At 44.6% G+C, this 16,882-nt stretch overlaps 1 protein-coding gene across 2 annotated transcripts in view; it reads left to right on the top strand.

The window, feature by feature from the left end:
- NOSTRIN (nitric oxide synthase trafficking) overlaps positions 1-16,882 on the top strand; it is a 771,458-nt gene that overhangs the window by 260,636 nt on the left and 493,940 nt on the right. The gene's annotated exons all lie outside the window — the stretch shown is intronic.

Below are 16,882 nucleotides of genomic sequence, written 5' to 3'. Positions count from 1 at the left end.
ACACACAAACCAAATGCATTTTTATCACAGAAACGTGGCTCTCCCTTATATCTACCCACATCTTTGATGGCCACATCCCACTCAAGTACAGCATCAAACACATTGACCACTGATACGCCAGATCTATACAGCAAAATCAGTCACCCCCTGCTCGGGTTCCCACAGTGCATAAGGCATAGCAGAAAACGTGACCACCTTCACTCCCCTCACCACCAAGTATCTTGATGACACTCTTTCATCTCTTCAACCAACCAAATGCAAGGGCAACCTCCCCACTGCCATTCTGAAGCAGATCAAGGGTATTACCTTGCCTCCCCCTTGAAAGAGTACATGCCCCACTCACACAAGGCATCCTCCCTAGCACTCTAAAAATAGGACTAATCCACACCTAATCAAAAACCAACCTTGGATTTAGAGGATCTTACAAACTACTGATGAATCACTAGCCGCCTAGTTATTGGAAAAATAATGTATAAGTCAGCAAACTCCAGGACTGGATTAACACAGTCTGCTCCACTATTACCAATCTGGGTTCAGGACAAAATGTAACACTGAAACTGCCTTCATCCAAGTCATTGATGACACTCTTTAACTATGGCTAAAGATGACTAATGCCCTCATGCATCTCTGCCATTTCTAACAAGGCTAACCAGCTCACACTGACCAACCTACTCGCAAACTGAGTGGCCTTCTCCATTGGTTCACAACTTACCTCTCAGACAATCACCAAGCCATCCTGATGAGCACTTAAGTCTGAATGCTACTCGGTCACCTGTAGAGTTCCACAGGCTCAAATCTCTCATGGGTGTTCTTTATACCAGGAGACGTTGTGTCACAAGGAGACAAAGGGCATATGAAATGTCTAGGGAAATGTGATCAAGATCACACAATGATTAAATACATATCAAACGACATGCACTCAGGAGCCAAGATACAGTCACAGTAACACCCAGAATGTGCAAGTGCAATACAAATACATGAAAAGGAATGTGGGGTATGCAATTACAAGTCCCTTATGACAGATACTCTGAGGTGACACCTTTGACAATAATATGTAAGGTAACTTACAGAAAATACTCACGAGGACAAGAAACACTGCCTGGGATGCCAATGAAGCTCACAATCACTGCTGATCAAACTGGGACCCTGAAAGGAAGGATAACTTAATACGTAAGACTCTCGACAAGGGACAATTAGGAATAGTGCTGACAGGACTCAAAACTGGTGTAAAACCAGAAAACCCAAGTCTAAGGCTAAACACCTTGAGGCTGTTGGATCTTCTACTGGAGACCCAAAAGTAAATACTAGTTTTATGAGGGAAACCTCTAACAAAGGTAAACTTAGATCTCAGATGAAGTGGAAGCATGTGCAATGCTTTGCCACAGCCCCTCCAATTAAGATACCTGAGACCCAACCTGCTCCAGAGGGAGAGATGATGAGGAATCATGGAGACCCTTCTGGGTCTATGGTATTTCTTTATAAGAACCCATTTAAAAAGCTAATTGCCGGTTCAAGAGTTGTAACTTCTCCTGAGGGAATGTTGAGCCAGGCCCCTTCTTTTAAAAAGAGCAAATTGCCTAGCAATGATTCCAGGTCCTATAGTTTGTTAAGGTTGACAAACTTTCTAATTCATCTCAAAAAGAGTTACTAAAAGATTTCTGATGGACTCCACAGTAACCGACTGCAACATGAGATTCATCTAGTAGAGGATTAGATCATGCTGCCATTTGGTCTGGGAGGGACAAGTGTTAGGTAAGATTTTCATATTTGCGATAAAACTTACTGGCATGTATCAACTCCAGAACTTTTTTGCTTGGACTTGGGGATTATTTCTCCTTGTCCCTAGGTGAGTGGGAATCTTTTCCCTCTCTCACCTAGTGTTGTACTCTTTTTATGGGTGACCTTTTAATGTATCTGCATAGTGTATGGTTGGAGTTATAGTTTACTATAACTTTTGCGCTTAGACTCGTTTGCCCCTCTGGGGTTCCCTGATAATTTCTCTTTAATGTACTTGGGTGAACTACTGTTCCCAAGGGGTAAACATAGATGTTCATCCCTTTATGATGTTTATAGTGAGCCAGCACACCCACCTTATGTGGAGTAGTGGGGGATACAATGCATCCCCTTGCTTAGTTACCTGTATCATTTTTGTTACAATTGCAAGTTTACTTGAATGGTTGGTGTCAGTGGTTTTACCTTAGTGAATTTTTAGTCTCATTCCTTGCAGGCTGTTAATTCAGTTTCAGTAATGCACAGAAGGGCCACTATTCTGCTATAATGGTAGGATCCTTCTTTTTCGCCATTTTTAAGTATGTTGGTTGTTTCTGAGGTGAGAATGACCTCTGTGGAAGTCTTGTCCTCGGTAGGAATCCTTTGTATTCCCTGCCCAGGCTCCTGAGTGTCTGAGAAGACGGGAAGCGAGGGAAGAGTCCAACACACTGCAGCTCTTTGTCTTTCACCTTTCCTGAAAGGAACCCAGTCTCAATGGGGGCTGGATGACTCAGGATTGCTTATGTTTGCTCCTTTGTAAGGGCAGGTGACACCTTTTCCCCAGGGACAGCCACTCTGCAGACATGTGATATGTGAACAGGAATCAATGGGCACACCCATTCTTTAAAATACATTTTTATTTAGTATTATATAGTTACATTAATATCATTTAATACATAGATCATCATTACAGAAATTATAGCAATATGTTGTCATCAATAATCATCAAAAAGGTGATTCATGCCTCTAAAACTCCCATAATATTATATATTTCCTCCCATAATTTAGTGAAGCAGATTACACATCCCTCATAACTCCCAGACATAATAGTGTCCCAGAGCTCATTAGAGCTAGCAGAAAACTAAAGTCCTGAAGCTCTAGTTGCTTTTGCCAATAGAGCTATAATTGCACAGCAATCAAAGAGGAGGTTGTGAACTGATTCCAGTTCTGATTCTCCACAAAACCGGCTAACTCTATGGGCCTCATTACGCGGTGGGCGGTAAGGGATTACCGGTACCGGTAAGGGCACCGGCACCGGTAATCCCTTACCGCCCTACTACGAATTCCCTTTGCGGGTCCTTCCTTAACGCCTGGTTTTACCAGGCATTAAGGACGGGACCCGCAAAGGGATACCGGGGTCAATAACAGTACCACAATTTGCGGTACCGTTATTGCCGCCTTCCCTCTTCCCATTGAGCCCTATGGGGGCTCAAATGGGAATGGGGAATGACTCTGGTGAATGGGGAATTACCGGTCCCGCCAACCTCGGAATGGACCGGTAATTGCTCCATCCACCAGACTGGAGTCGGCACGATTTGGAGGCAGCCATGGCGCTAATAGCGCCATGGCTGCCTCCAACCTTGTAATAAGGCCCTATGTTTTCTGGTGACTTTAAGCCAACACCAAGTGATCTCAAACATTTTAATTGCATTGAATTCAAGGCGCACACAATGAAATTCTGTATGTAAGAGGGAACCAGCTGTCTTTCCATCATATGGGAAGAAACATGTGACTCTAGATTTTGAGGCCAAATTGACTGTCAACTGGTCATGGCAAAAGGCCTCCAGGGATACCCTCATAGCTCTTTTAAATTGACTAAGGTTCATTTCTAAGGGATTACACACAGATCACCTAATCCATTAGTTGGACAGATGTTTTAGGGTTCACAAGGTGGAAGTTTAAGTTTTGCTGGGGACACCTCAAACAGCAACCCCATGAGAGTGTTGCTCGGGGCATGTGCAAGCTTCAAATATAATGACAAAAAAGACAACATGATTTGTTCTCTTATCTGTAGTAAACCCAACTCGAGGTAGAACCTTTCAGAAGATACATATGGCAGTAATCCTAAAATCCTTTTAAGGATATTCAACTCAATTCTAGAGACAGCCTCCAAAGACCCCAGAGCCCACACTTCAGCAGCATAGCAGATAAGGGGAACAAGTGTTTCATAGAGTAAAGTTTAACCAAAGAACCCACAGAGTATCCCCCTCCTTTAGAGGCAAAAGAGAAAATGGTCCCAGATGTTTGGGCATAACGGACCTTGAGTTTGTTCAGATGAGGGGAGCTCACAGGTTTTACATCAAACACATTGCCCAGATAGATGTATTGAGTGACAACTTCAATAGGAACACCCATGAGATTCCAAGCAGCTCGAGCCACTCATTTTAGACACCATAATTTTAGTTTTGTATCTTCGGTACAGGTAGGGAGGTAACTCCTGCAGATAAGAGTGCGAAGAAAGACTCCAAATGAACGCTCCGGCAGAATGTCAGCGAAACAAAGAACACTCTGCTCACTCTGTGCACTCCACGTGGAGTGAGGCTTAAGAGTGTATCACCGGCACAGGCAGCTGGGAGGATACTCCTCCAGATAGTAGATTGTGAAGAAATACTCCAAATGAACACTCCGGCAGAATGTCAGCAAAACACAGAACACTTTGCTTACTCTGTGCGCTCCATGTGGAGTGAGGCTTAAGAGTGGATCTCCGGCACAGCCATCAGGGAGGCCACTCCTCCAGATAATAGACTGCGAAGAAAGACTCCAAATGAACGCTCCAGCAGAAAAACAGCAAAACACAGAACACTCTGCTCACTCACATTCACAGAGAGCAAGGCCTCACACCCGGGTGCTGCATTTCTAATGGCATTTATTGATAGAGAGTAGGGAAGGGGGTGTAGTTACATTAGTCAGGGTAACTCTGTTCAAGAGAAAGAGACTGCCACAAATTTGAATCTGCCTCTCTTTCTCTTTCCTCTCCCCTTCACTTCCTCTGGAGCAAAGCACTTTGGGAGTCACATCAGAAGGGCAAAGTACACTCATTTCACTGGCATGGATTGGACCCCTAAAGCACGCTAGCTTTAGTCCAATCATCTGGAGACCTTTGACAATAGAATAAGGGGTCTCACACCACTTCTCTGAATCGTTTTGAGTCCTCTTTTGGACTCCAATCCTAAAAGAAGATGTCATTGGACCCTTCTGGGAGAGCAGTCCTTTCCAGAGTCTTCCAGTTGTGAGGTGAACGCAGGTGTTCCAAGGTAGACGAAGGCTCTGTCCCCTAATCATCCCCAGGGACCTGTGGGGGTGATCTGCCTCTCTGCCAGCCAAAACGATACCCAGAACCTCATTGTGTTGGAGGACACCTGCAGTTGTGTGCCAGTCGCCTCCATGTTCGGGAGCCTGAGAACAAGGACCCAACTTGTTCCTGAGTCCCTGAAGTGGGACTTACTGCAAACTAAGAAGTGACCTGCCACTGGAGCAAGAATGCCTCTCTTCCAGCTACATCAGTACAGAGGAACTCACAGCATTTAGGGATCCCTGCAGTTGTGCACCAGCCTCCCTCATGTTTGAGAGCATGAGAAAAGGACTCATCTTGTCCCTGAGCCCCTGGATTGGGGTTCATGGCATTCTGCGAGTCATGACAGATGGGATCCTAGTGTTTTACACCATTAAATTGCTTGAAGCATGTTTCAAGAACTGTTGAGCACATTTGAACCAGCAGGACCCTCCAATGCTGCCTTTTGCTCTCTCACGATCATAACAGCGCCAAGAAGTCTGATTTGGTGCTGCTGAACGACCAGGAGTTGCAAAGAAGGTACTATTGACTGTAAACCGCCCCCTTGGTCCATGATTGGGCCCTAGGGATGGTTAGGTCACTTTAATCCTGTTTTGCAACTTGAAGAAATATCCTTTTGAACATTGTGGTCTTTTGATTGCCTTTCCCCCCTTGTATCATGACCCAGAGTACTGCATCTGTTGTATCTGTGCATATTCTGTGTTTCATCTACAGGAGTGGATTTTTACAGTGTTTTCTAATTAGTTAGTATTGTACATGGTGTGTCTGATTAAAGTATATCTTTTTATAGGACCTTAAATGAACATTTCTTTATTTTGGACTGTTATACTGTTATACTTCACTGTGTGGGTTGCTATGGAACCACATTCTCACGCCTCTTAAGAGTATAGACTTCCCTTGACCCCAGTTACCATAAAATGTGAAGGAGGTATATCTCTTGACAGGCCTGTTTTTCCTTTATGATTGTGTCATAGAAGTGAAGTCAATTTGTCACATTGAGGTATTGGCTAAAGAGTGAATGTGGTTCTACATTGTAAGTTTGTGTGATTGAGTGGCAAGTGGGTAGTCAAGATAGAAAAAGGAATGCTTGTGAAGTGAAAGGAAGATTCTTGACTGATAGTTTGGAGGGGGTGTCAGGGGTATGGTGGAGAGAGTACTAGTATTAGTGTGGAGGGGGGTATAGTAGTATCAGCATGGTGGAAAGAGTAATAGTGTGGAAGGAGTAGTAGTGGTGTGGAGGAGGAAGTAGTAACATCAACAAGTAGCAGCAATAACTAGGAGGAGTGAGATCATTAAAAGGACAGAAGTGCGATTATAGTAGTGAGTCAAAGCAGGCAGCCATCATTTAGATGACCACCTCTAACATAAACCAGCTTTTTGGGCAGTAGGGTTCAACATTCAGTAGTACTAACCAGGGGTTAAGGACCACCAGAGTTATCGAGGAGGGCTATAATGTGATGGGAGAGAGGGACAGCCCACAGCCCCACAAAAGAAACAATAAAAACCCTTGAACCATATCTGCGACTGGGAGTGATTCTTGTACCATCTATTACATGCAATGTTAGAGTGGAATTAATCTAAACCGTGTAACACAGGTCACTCATTGTAAACCAAGATGCTGAGAGTTGTGAGAATGACAAACACAGCTAGGCTTCACAAACAAGTCACAACGGATGCCCCAGGCTGTGTCCTAGATGATGATGAAGAAGTTATCTTCATTCGCGAGAGAGAAGCCAGGGTTCGCACTGGACTGAAGCTGGAAATTCAAGTGGGCAACTATGGAAGAGAGACAGAAAATAAATGGGTTGGTCCACAAATATTCCCTGAGCATAGAAGCATGTTTGATTTATATAAACTATCTGTCACAAGTTTCTCTTTTCCTCACCTGTTTCTCCTTGCTTGCGACTTTCTTGGAAACAACTACTTTCTTTCTCACTGTCCGAGACTTGTATAGGCCGGGGTGTGGGTCTTCGGATTCCAGTGTGAGATAGCTGTCTCTCTTAGCCAGGTAACGTTCAGTTTCCAGGCCCATGAGTCCAGAAAGGAGATAAGAGTTCCAGGCTCAGAGGATGTTCGGAATACCGTGGAATGAAGTGCAGGCTAATCCAGGAGTAGGCACAGGAAGAAGGTAATAGAGAAACAAATGGGGCTCCAGGAAACAAGAAAAGGGAAAGATAAAGGAACTGGGATAAACGCAGAAGCAGACTCGAAAGGCACATGTCTAACAACTCCAGGCAGTTGTGTTGAGACGCACAGAGCCGCGGGGGCATGTCAGTTTTCTAGGAAGTCGCACATTGAGCGCAGCGGCTAGAGCGTTGCGTTTAACGCCCGGCGGCCATGTTGGAAGGATCACTGAGTTCATGCCGCGATGCATCATGGACCATGAAGTCCAGAACGGACGAATTCGGCGGTTCATGACAGTATGCCTCCTCCTAAACCCTGCACCCCCGGGTTTGCCTGGGTGTACTCGATGAAATCTCTGTATTAGACGGGGGCATTCATGTTTGATACAGGTTCACAGGTGCGCTCACTGGGAGGATATCCTTTCCATTCTACCAGATATTGGAGCTGGCCCTGTCTGTATCTGGAATCACATATCCTGGAGACTTCGAATTCAAGTTGGTCATTGACGATTACAGGAGTAGGTCTAGGAATATTTCTGGTAGATTGTACATGTGGTTTTAACAAAGAACTGTGAAAGACCGGGTGAATCCTTTCCCATGATTCTGGAAGCTGGAGCCGGAAGGCCACTGGATTAATGACTTCCTTTAAAGGTAATAATAATACTTGGGAGCCAGTTTATTTGGCTGCAGAGGTCGAGGAAGAAGTTATGATGATAGCCAAACCTTATCCCCGACTGAATAGGAATGGCTAGGTCTCCGCTTGGTATCTGCATATCATTTGACTTCTATTCTGGCATTTTCCAGGTGTTCTTTAGCATCTCTGTGTACGTTGACCAGTGTTTCAATCCAGGAATCAACTGCAGGAACTGGAGTAGGATGTGGTAGGGCAGATGGCAGAACTGAGGGATGAAATCCTTGACTGCAAAAGAAGGGACTTGTCTTGATAGCTGAATGATCAGAATTGTTGTAAGCAAATTCAGCCACAGGAATCAAAAGTGACCAGTCATCCTGGACCTTGGTAGCAAAACAGCAGAGGCGTTGTTCTAGGGTTTGGTTGACTCGCTCAGTAGCCCCATTGGTCTGTGGATGATATCCTGAAGACAGCGCGCGCTGGATGCCCAATATTTGGCATAGTTGTTTCCAGAATTGAGATATGTATTGGGGTCCTCTGTCGGAGATGATCTTGGAAGGCAGTCCGTGAAGTCTAAATATGTGCTTTAGGAAAATTCTGGCCAATTCAGACAAGGATGGTAGTTTGAACAAGGGAGTGAAATGCGCCATATGTGTAAACAAGTCGATGATAACCATTATGGTTGTGTACCCTCTGGACGGGGGTAATTCCACAATGAAATCTGTGGCTATGATTTCCCAGGGTCATGTTGGTAATGCGGGTTGATGTAGGAGGCCTGCAGGTTTTCTGTTATCATGTTTATTCTGGTTGCACACTGCACAGCATCGAATGTAGGTCCTTATGTCATCTATCATTTTTGGCCACCAGAACTGCCTCTGCACAAGACGAAGGGTGGTAGTGACGCCTCGATGTCCTGAATGAAAGGTATTGTGGCAAAGGTTCAGAATTTTGTGCCACAGCTTTTGTGTTGGTATTGCCAGCCGAGTTTCCTTGAAGAGATATCCGTCTTTCATTACTAGGTTCCATTGGTTGTTATTTTTATATTCCTTCCAGAGATCGGAAGAAGGTGTTCTAGCACAAATGTCTTCCAGGAGAGAAATGGCTTGGGCACAAACACAGTATCGGGAAACATTTTAGGAAAGGTCCGGGCTTCGAGAGGCTCATAATCAGGACATCTAGATACGGCATCTGCGATAATGTTATTTGTTCCAAGAAAGTGGTGAATCTGGAACTAGTATTGGGCAAAAAAGAAGGCCCAATGGGCTTGACGACTGTTTCTAAATTCCAGGGATTGCAGGACTTGTAAATTTCGATGGTCTGTTCTGTTCGTACCTGCACTGGATGTTTAGCACCCAGGAGTAGGTGACGCCAGTCGGCGAATGCTTGTCGGATGGCTAGCAACTCTTTCTCCAGGATGGAATAATGGCTTTCACTGGGAGTCAAAGTGAGGGATAGGTAAGCAATAAGATACTCCATCTTGTCCCCGAATTCTTGTTTTAAGACCGCACCAATGGCATAGTCTGATGCGTCTGTTTCCACCAAAAAAACCTGGTCTATATCAGGTTGGTCTAGGATTGTAGCTTGAGTAAATTCTTGTTTCAGTTGTCGAAAGGCCATCTCCTGAGCATTAGACCATTCAAATGGAGTATCCTTCTTTAAGAGTGTCACTATGGGATGCACTATGTCGGAAAACCCAGGAATTAATTTTCTGTAAAAATGTGCAAGTCCCAGGAAGGATTGAATATGCTTTACAGTGGTGGGTGCTGGCCAGGAAAGGATGGAGTCTACCTTGGAAGGATCCATTGCGATTCCTTTGGAGCTAAGTACAAATCCAAGATAATGGATGGTGGAGACATAAAAGAGGCATTTTTCTGGCTTGGCCAGGTGTTTGTGTTCTCGTAAACGTTGTAAAACTGCCTTTACATGTTCTTGATGGATCTGGGAGTCATTGGAATATATTAGTATATCATTCAGGTACACTATGACAAAAAGAAACCGCATATCTGAAAAAACCCGATCCATAAAGCGTTGAAAAACTGCGGGGGCGTTGGCGAAACCAAAGGGCATCACTAGATACTCAAAGTGGCCAAAGGGTGTTCTGAAAGCTGTCTTCCATTCATCGCCTTCTCTTATTTGGATGAGATGGTAAGCGCCCCTGAGATCGAGTTTATTGAAGATAACAGCACATCATACTGCCTCCAGGATGTCAGAAATAAGTGGTAGCGGATAGCGGTCTTTGAGGGTGCATTGGTTGAGACCACGGTAATCCAAACAAGGTCGGAGTTCTTTAGTGTCTTTCTTAGGAACGAAGAATAAGGAAGCACCGGTTGCGGATTTTGAAGGCCGTACCATGTGTCAAATTGGTATCCAAGTATTCTCGTAGAGCCTTCTTTTCAGGTTCAAATAAAATGAACATCCTTCCGAATGGAATTACTGCTGAAGCATCTGTATCAATGGCACAATCCTCTGGTCTATGAGGTGAAAGAGCTTGGACAATGGCTGTCAAAAATGCATCCGAGAATGTTTGATAGATCTTGGGAACTTGGATAATATTGGATACACTTACGGATGATTGCTTGCTGGGAGGTTACTGTAGGGTCTTGCGGCATGTCTTGAGACAAACAATGGGACATACAAAATTCGGAACTGAGAAACAAGGAACCTGCTGCCCAGTTGATGTAAGGATTATCCTTCTAAAGCCAGGGCATGCTTAGGACCATGGGGTAATGAGGAGATTTTATGATGTCAAATCGAAGCATTTCCTGATGGTTGTTTATTGACATTAGTTATTCCCTGGTTTGGTGAGTAATGGGTCCTGAAGACAATGGTCTGCCATCAATGCCTTCAACTGGTTGTATTATCTCTTTGGTTTCTCGAGGAACGCGGTGGCTGACAGCCCAGTCGTGGTCTATGAAAATACCCATGGCACCGCAATCCACTAGAGCCGGAATGGGGTAGGTTTCCTTCTTGGTAGGTGACAGGAATGCCTGTAGAATCACTAGAGTGTTCTATCCTGGAGTGTTCAAGGAAGGAATGGATGCAGAGCAGGCATCTTTCTCCCAAAGATGTGCTACGCTTAGGATGGGGAGCTGGCATTTCCCAAACGCCAGGGTGGTGCTATAGGACACTCTCTCACAAGATGTTTATCAGAGGCACAATACATGCAAAGTCCAGTATTAATCCGACGGATCCTTTCTTGTGGAGAAATAGGTCCACGGAAGGCGCCTAATTGCATAGGTTCTGGATCTGAGACATGTGGAGCACTTGTTTCTTTTGAACAAGGGTAGCTTGTGGCTGCCTGTGGAGGTGTTGTCTTATTCTTCTTCTTCTCTGCCTTTCTCTCCTGGATCAGGAAATCAATCTGTAGGGAAAGGTCCATTAGAGCCTGGAAGGAACTCGGACAAGCTACTCTGGCTAGTTCATCCTTTATCTCATCATTTAAACCTCGTCGAACGAGGGTGAAGCTGGCTTCTTGAGACCAATCAGCTTCTTTGACTAGCTGTTTGAAGCGAGTCACATAAGTCAGCATATCCTGGGTGCCTTGCTGGAATTCGAGAAGCCTTTCTTGTGCACTATAAACAAGTTCAGGTAGATCAAACATGGCCTTAAGTGCCTCCACAAACCCATCGTAATCATCCAGAAGTGGGTCTCCCGAATTGACTAAAGGAGTCGCCCAGGTTAAGGCATTGCCCGTGAGGTGAGATATCATAAATCCGACCTTTGCTTGTGGAGTGGAAAAATAGTACAGTTTGAAAGTAAAATGTACTAGACAGGAATCAAGGAAGGCACGTAGGGATTTGGAAGATCCATCATACTTGTCCACTACTCGGGACTCTCGGGACAAGACTAGCTGCTTTAATGCTGCATTCTCCGCCTTGTGCTTTTGAACTTCAGTTGTCAATTCTTGCAAACCTCTCACGAGGTGTTGAACTGCGGCTTCCATGTCTGTTTCCGTATCAGGCTGGTGGCTTCTCAATCTGTCACAAGTTTCTCTTTTCCTCACCTGTTTCTCCTTGCTTGCGACCTTCTTGGAAGCGACTACTTTCTTTCTCACTGTCTGAGACTTGTATAGGCCGGGGTGTGGGTCTTCGGATTCCAGCGTGAGATAGCCGGCTCTCTTAGCCGGGTAACGTTCAGTTTCCAGGAGCGTGAATCCAGGAAGGAGATAAGAGTTCCAGGCTCGGAGGATGTCTGGAATACCGTGAAACGAAGTGCAGGCGAATCCAGGAGTAGGCACGAAAAGGAGGTAATAGGGAAACAAACGGGGCTTCAGGAAACAAGAAAAGGGAAAGATAAGGGAACTGGGATAAATGCAGAAGCGGACTCGAAAAGGCAAACGTCTTACAACTACAAGCAGTTGTGTTGAGATGCGCAGAGCCGAGGGGGCGTATCAGTTTTCTAGGAAGTCGCGCATTGAGCGCAGCAGCTAGAGCACAGCATTTCACCCCCGTGGCCATGTTGGAAGGATCACTGAGTTCATGTCGCGATGCATCATGGACCATGAAGTCCAGAACGGACGAATTCGGCGGTTCATGACACTATCGGGAAGAATTCAGAAAATCAAAGTGCTCTTGTTGCATATGGGAAACACCCCATTGTTTCTCTGTGTGCGGATAATCATCCCTGAAATGTAGGTAATTGACACCTTGAATATTACTGATATGGCTAAAGCAGGCTTTGGAGATATGACTGAAGCTCAAGAAGTAGCGGACCTCTGCCTTGTCCTCCCAGTTCCAGTCTTGACAGAGTTCGAACTGGCACAAATAGTGAACCCCCCTATTAGATCAGGCCAGGACGAACCTAGTTGGGAAGAGTGAGATCAGAACAATGAAGACTCCACATTTCATATAGAGAAGAGGGCTTCTATATTGATTCAATGTCAATCCTTGTGTTAGATTGGGTCAACTGCAAACAACTGCTTGTCCCAAGGCTTGCCAGAAAGCCATATTCGAATTCTCATTTTCTAACATCCTGCCAGATACAAGGACCTAAAAGAGACACAGAAAACTCCTGGTGAAGCCCCCTCTATTGGCCGAATATGTGCGATGAAAAAACTGTTTTTGTCATGATGCCCCATCTGCCAGATGACCTCAACAGATGATGCACCAAGAGCACAACTAAAACCCCTCCATTATATCAAGGTACCTTTTCACAGAATCCATATGGACAAAGTTGGACTATTTAAACCTTCAAGATCAGACTATAAAATACCCTGCTTATTAACGAGGTGACCTGATATCCAAAAGCATTTCATTTGGGAAGCAACACCACAAAGGTAATGTTGAAGGTACTTGCCCCATTCTTCATGAGAGTAAGGTTCCCAGCTGAAATCATGATGGACCAGGGAAGTAGCTATGTGTCAAGGCTGATGGGCTAATGGGCAAAATGAAAGAACTAATGAAGATCCAAAACCCTGCAGACCTCTGTCTATCATCCACTGACAGATAGTCTGGTCGAAAGGTGGAACAAGACCCTAAAGCCAATACTCAGGGAATGTGTTGCTGTAGATGGACAGAACTAGAACAACTTGATTCCCTGGGATTTTCTAGCAATAAGGAAGACATCACATGTGTCAACAGGATGATCTCCCTTCTAATTGGCCTATGCACAAAACCCGAGACACCCTTGACATCCTTTGAGAAGAGAGAGAGGGCTCTAACAGCCAATAAACCAGTGGTCATCATGTGAACCAAAACACCAAAGAATATGTTGAGAAAGTCTGAACTGGAAGGGTTTTCTGGTTAAAAGGGTATTGACTTCTAGAAGCCTAAAAACATATTATCCACTAGTAATTGAGGATGATGCTTGACCTGGGAATGACAAAGAAGTCCCATACATAAATAGTGAGTGGTCATCTCAGTTGGCACTTGTACCACATCAAGCATGGAAATTCTGTAACGATAAATGCTGAAAATTGACAAGTTGATGGAGAGGCTGGGACTGGAAAAGTTCATATCAACACTGGATATAACCAACGGCTACTTGCAGATGCCCTTGGATCAGGAGGAAAAACACAAGATGAACTTCTTCAGTTTGTAGAGACAATACAAGTTCAATGTTCTACCCTTTGGACACCGTGAGGCTTCAGCCACATTTCAACAGTTTATGGACCAAGTCCTAAACTCCAGAAAGACTTTCTCTGGAGCATACTCAGATGACATTGTTGTTTCCAGTTCAAGCTGGGAAGAGCACCTACAGTCCCTCACAGCGGTTTGCAATCAGGTAAGGAAAGCTCATCTGAAGGCTAACCTCCCAAAGTGCCATCTAGCCCAGTCAACACTGAAATATTTGGGCTTTCATGTGGGCAAAGGAAAAGTACTACTGCAAAGTGCCAAAGTAGAAGCCATACAACTGGAATGAAGACTGATCACGAAGAAAGGCATACAGGCATTTTTAGGCCCAGTCAGTTGCTACTGGCGTTTCATACCAAGGTTTTCAGAAACTTTGAGTCCCTTTACCATCCCAATATCCTTAAATGGGGTGACCAAGCCCAGAGAGCATTTAACTAGCTTAAGGAAGCTCTATATAGAAGTCTTGTCCATATCATGCAAGATTTCACAAAGGAGTTTATCCTACGGACGGATGCCTGATACATTGGTTTGGGAATTGTCTAATCACGGGTGGAGAATGGGTAATTGAGACTCATCATCTATATTACCCAAAAACTAGATCCAAGAGAGATTAACTACCCAAAAGTGGAACTGGAAGCACTTACCATCAAATGGGCTGTATACAGTCTGTGGTATTGTCTTATAGGATGAAAATTCAAGTTGGTGACAGATCATGCTCCCCTGGTCTGAATGGCCAGGAACAAAGACACTTTTCTCATTCACAGTCAAGCACCATGCAGTAACTATACAAGGTAATGTGGATTTCCTTTTGAGATACCCAAAGACAGCCAGCCCACAGCTAGAGGAAAAAGATGAAGAGGTCTTTGGAGGAAGGGTGGAGGTGTGTGACAGGTCTAGTAATTTTGCTTTGTCAAGAGGGCATGGGAACTGAACTCAAATAGAAGCGGGAGGTATACCAAAGAGTAATCCAGAGCTAGTCTGATCCCTGAGATGGATGATGGTGGCAGAGAGGCCCCCCAGTTCCTCTCCCCCTTGGTGCCAAGATGTTTCTGTGCTGTCCACTATACACTCCAGATTTACCTCATGTACCAGATACGTATCAGTGTTTTTCTCTTAACCTTAGAGCATCAGCAAACAGAAGAGAAATCAAAGACCTCCACTTGCCACTATGGTAATCACCTAACAAGAGGCCTTTCCACTGAAGGTAAAGAAACCCAAATCTCTGCTGGCAGAATTCATCTGAAACACTGGTGCACTTCAACAGAGAGAGAGCGAAGAGCCATATCCCTATAGAGCAAAACAAGAAACACAGTGGAGCTGTCGAGTGAAGCTGGCGATCCTACACATGCGTACAGAGACCCACTTGACCACTTTGGACCCAAAGAGGAGACGGGCCACCATCCCCTGGAGGACTTACCAGGAGACCCCACAGAGAAGGGTTCTGGAAAATGAACTTGCACATCTGCCATAACGAGCTGACCGTCTTTGCGTGTGGCAACGCCACAGTGCTCTCAGATCTCAGAGAAGAGCTTGCAGGTCCAATAGACCACCAAGAACTTACTATGTTCCACAACACAAACATAGACATTGAAGCTCCAACGTCACCATCCTTTGGATGTGGTAAGCCTGCATAGAGAACATGGTTGAAGTTTAGCCCCTTTTTAGTACGTTTTACTTTTTATTTTACACACATGCCCCTTGTGTGATAAACAGGCCCAAATTGGACAGGGAGACTTTTCCAAAACCAGCAGAGGGATGGAGATTTTAGCAGGAGACAGGAAGCAGAAGGTATGGGTTTTCAGGTGCGGTCAGGAGTGGAGAATGAAGAAGAGACCAGCAGGAGTAAGAAAGGAGGTGCAGAGGGTGGAGGCAATTTGTTGACCATGTGAGGCATTTTCTCAGGAGTGAAAGCGATTCTGCAGTGCAAGTGTGTGTGATTGTGTGGTGAGTGTGTAGTCAAGAAAGAAAGAGTAAGGAGATATTCTGAAGTGAACATGCATGAGCGGGATCAGGGAATTTGAGTAGTTGTTTGGAGCGGATAGTAGCAATGTGGAGGAGGGAGTATTAGTAGTCTGGAGGAGGAGGGGTATTAGTGTGAAGAAGGAGCAGTAGTGGTGGAGGAGTGACTAATGATAGGAGAAAGTACTGACATCAAAGGGTGGAGGTGATACCTTCAAGGAGTGAGAGCATCAGAGGAATAGAATAGTGTTGGGAGGATATAGAAGAAGTGGACAAAAGGGAAGATTAGAGAAGGGAGAGTAGAGAGTGAGAATGGTAGAGAAAGCCTGAAGCTCGCAGAGTTTTTGTAAGGAACCTGCCCTTTTTCCACTCAGAATATATCTTTTATGAATTCCTTGTTGTATGTCCTAGCTGTTTTACCTCCATACTAAGTATACAGTATTCTGCATGCTTAAATTCTGCATTTTCTGTCATTCCTTTACGGGAGTGGGTTTTATTGTGTTTTTGATAGTTAAGTGTGAAAATGTTTTTTTAAAGTGCATATTGTATACAGAACCATGATTGGACATTCTTTTATTTTGAAACTGTTACACTATTGCTGTTTGGGTTGCTACTGGGTCACATTCACATCCCTTTTAAGAGTATAGCGTTCCCTCACCCCATGGTACCACAAGAGGCGAAGGAGGTATATCTCTTAGCTGTGAGCCACTACTCATCATTGTGAGGGGTCAGCAATGCGAGGCAGACCGCTGTTTGATAATTGTTCAATTTTTGTTGTATACCAAATAAAGTAAAGTGCCTCACTATCCCTCCTCTGCTGAGGATTTCCCTGCCTAACCAAAGCTACATGGAAACACTCTAACACAGGATGTCAGGCCCTCACACTAAACAAGAGATACACAGAGAAAATATATGGCAATTCAAATAACATAAACTACCTTCATAGTGTTGTGACAATCTCTCAGTAACCTAGTCGGATGCCCTTCTCCAGGATTCAAAATATGTTTTGCTCCATGGTTTAAGCAAAGAAAGAAAT

The sequence above is a fragment of the Ambystoma mexicanum genome, chromosome 9 (assembly GCF_040938575.1).
Source record: "Ambystoma mexicanum isolate Mex_15411 chromosome 9, UKY_AmexF1_1, whole genome shotgun sequence".
Taxonomy (NCBI): Eukaryota; Metazoa; Chordata; class Amphibia; order Caudata; family Ambystomatidae; genus Ambystoma; species Ambystoma mexicanum.
This window is presented reverse-complemented; position numbering and strand designations above follow the sequence as displayed.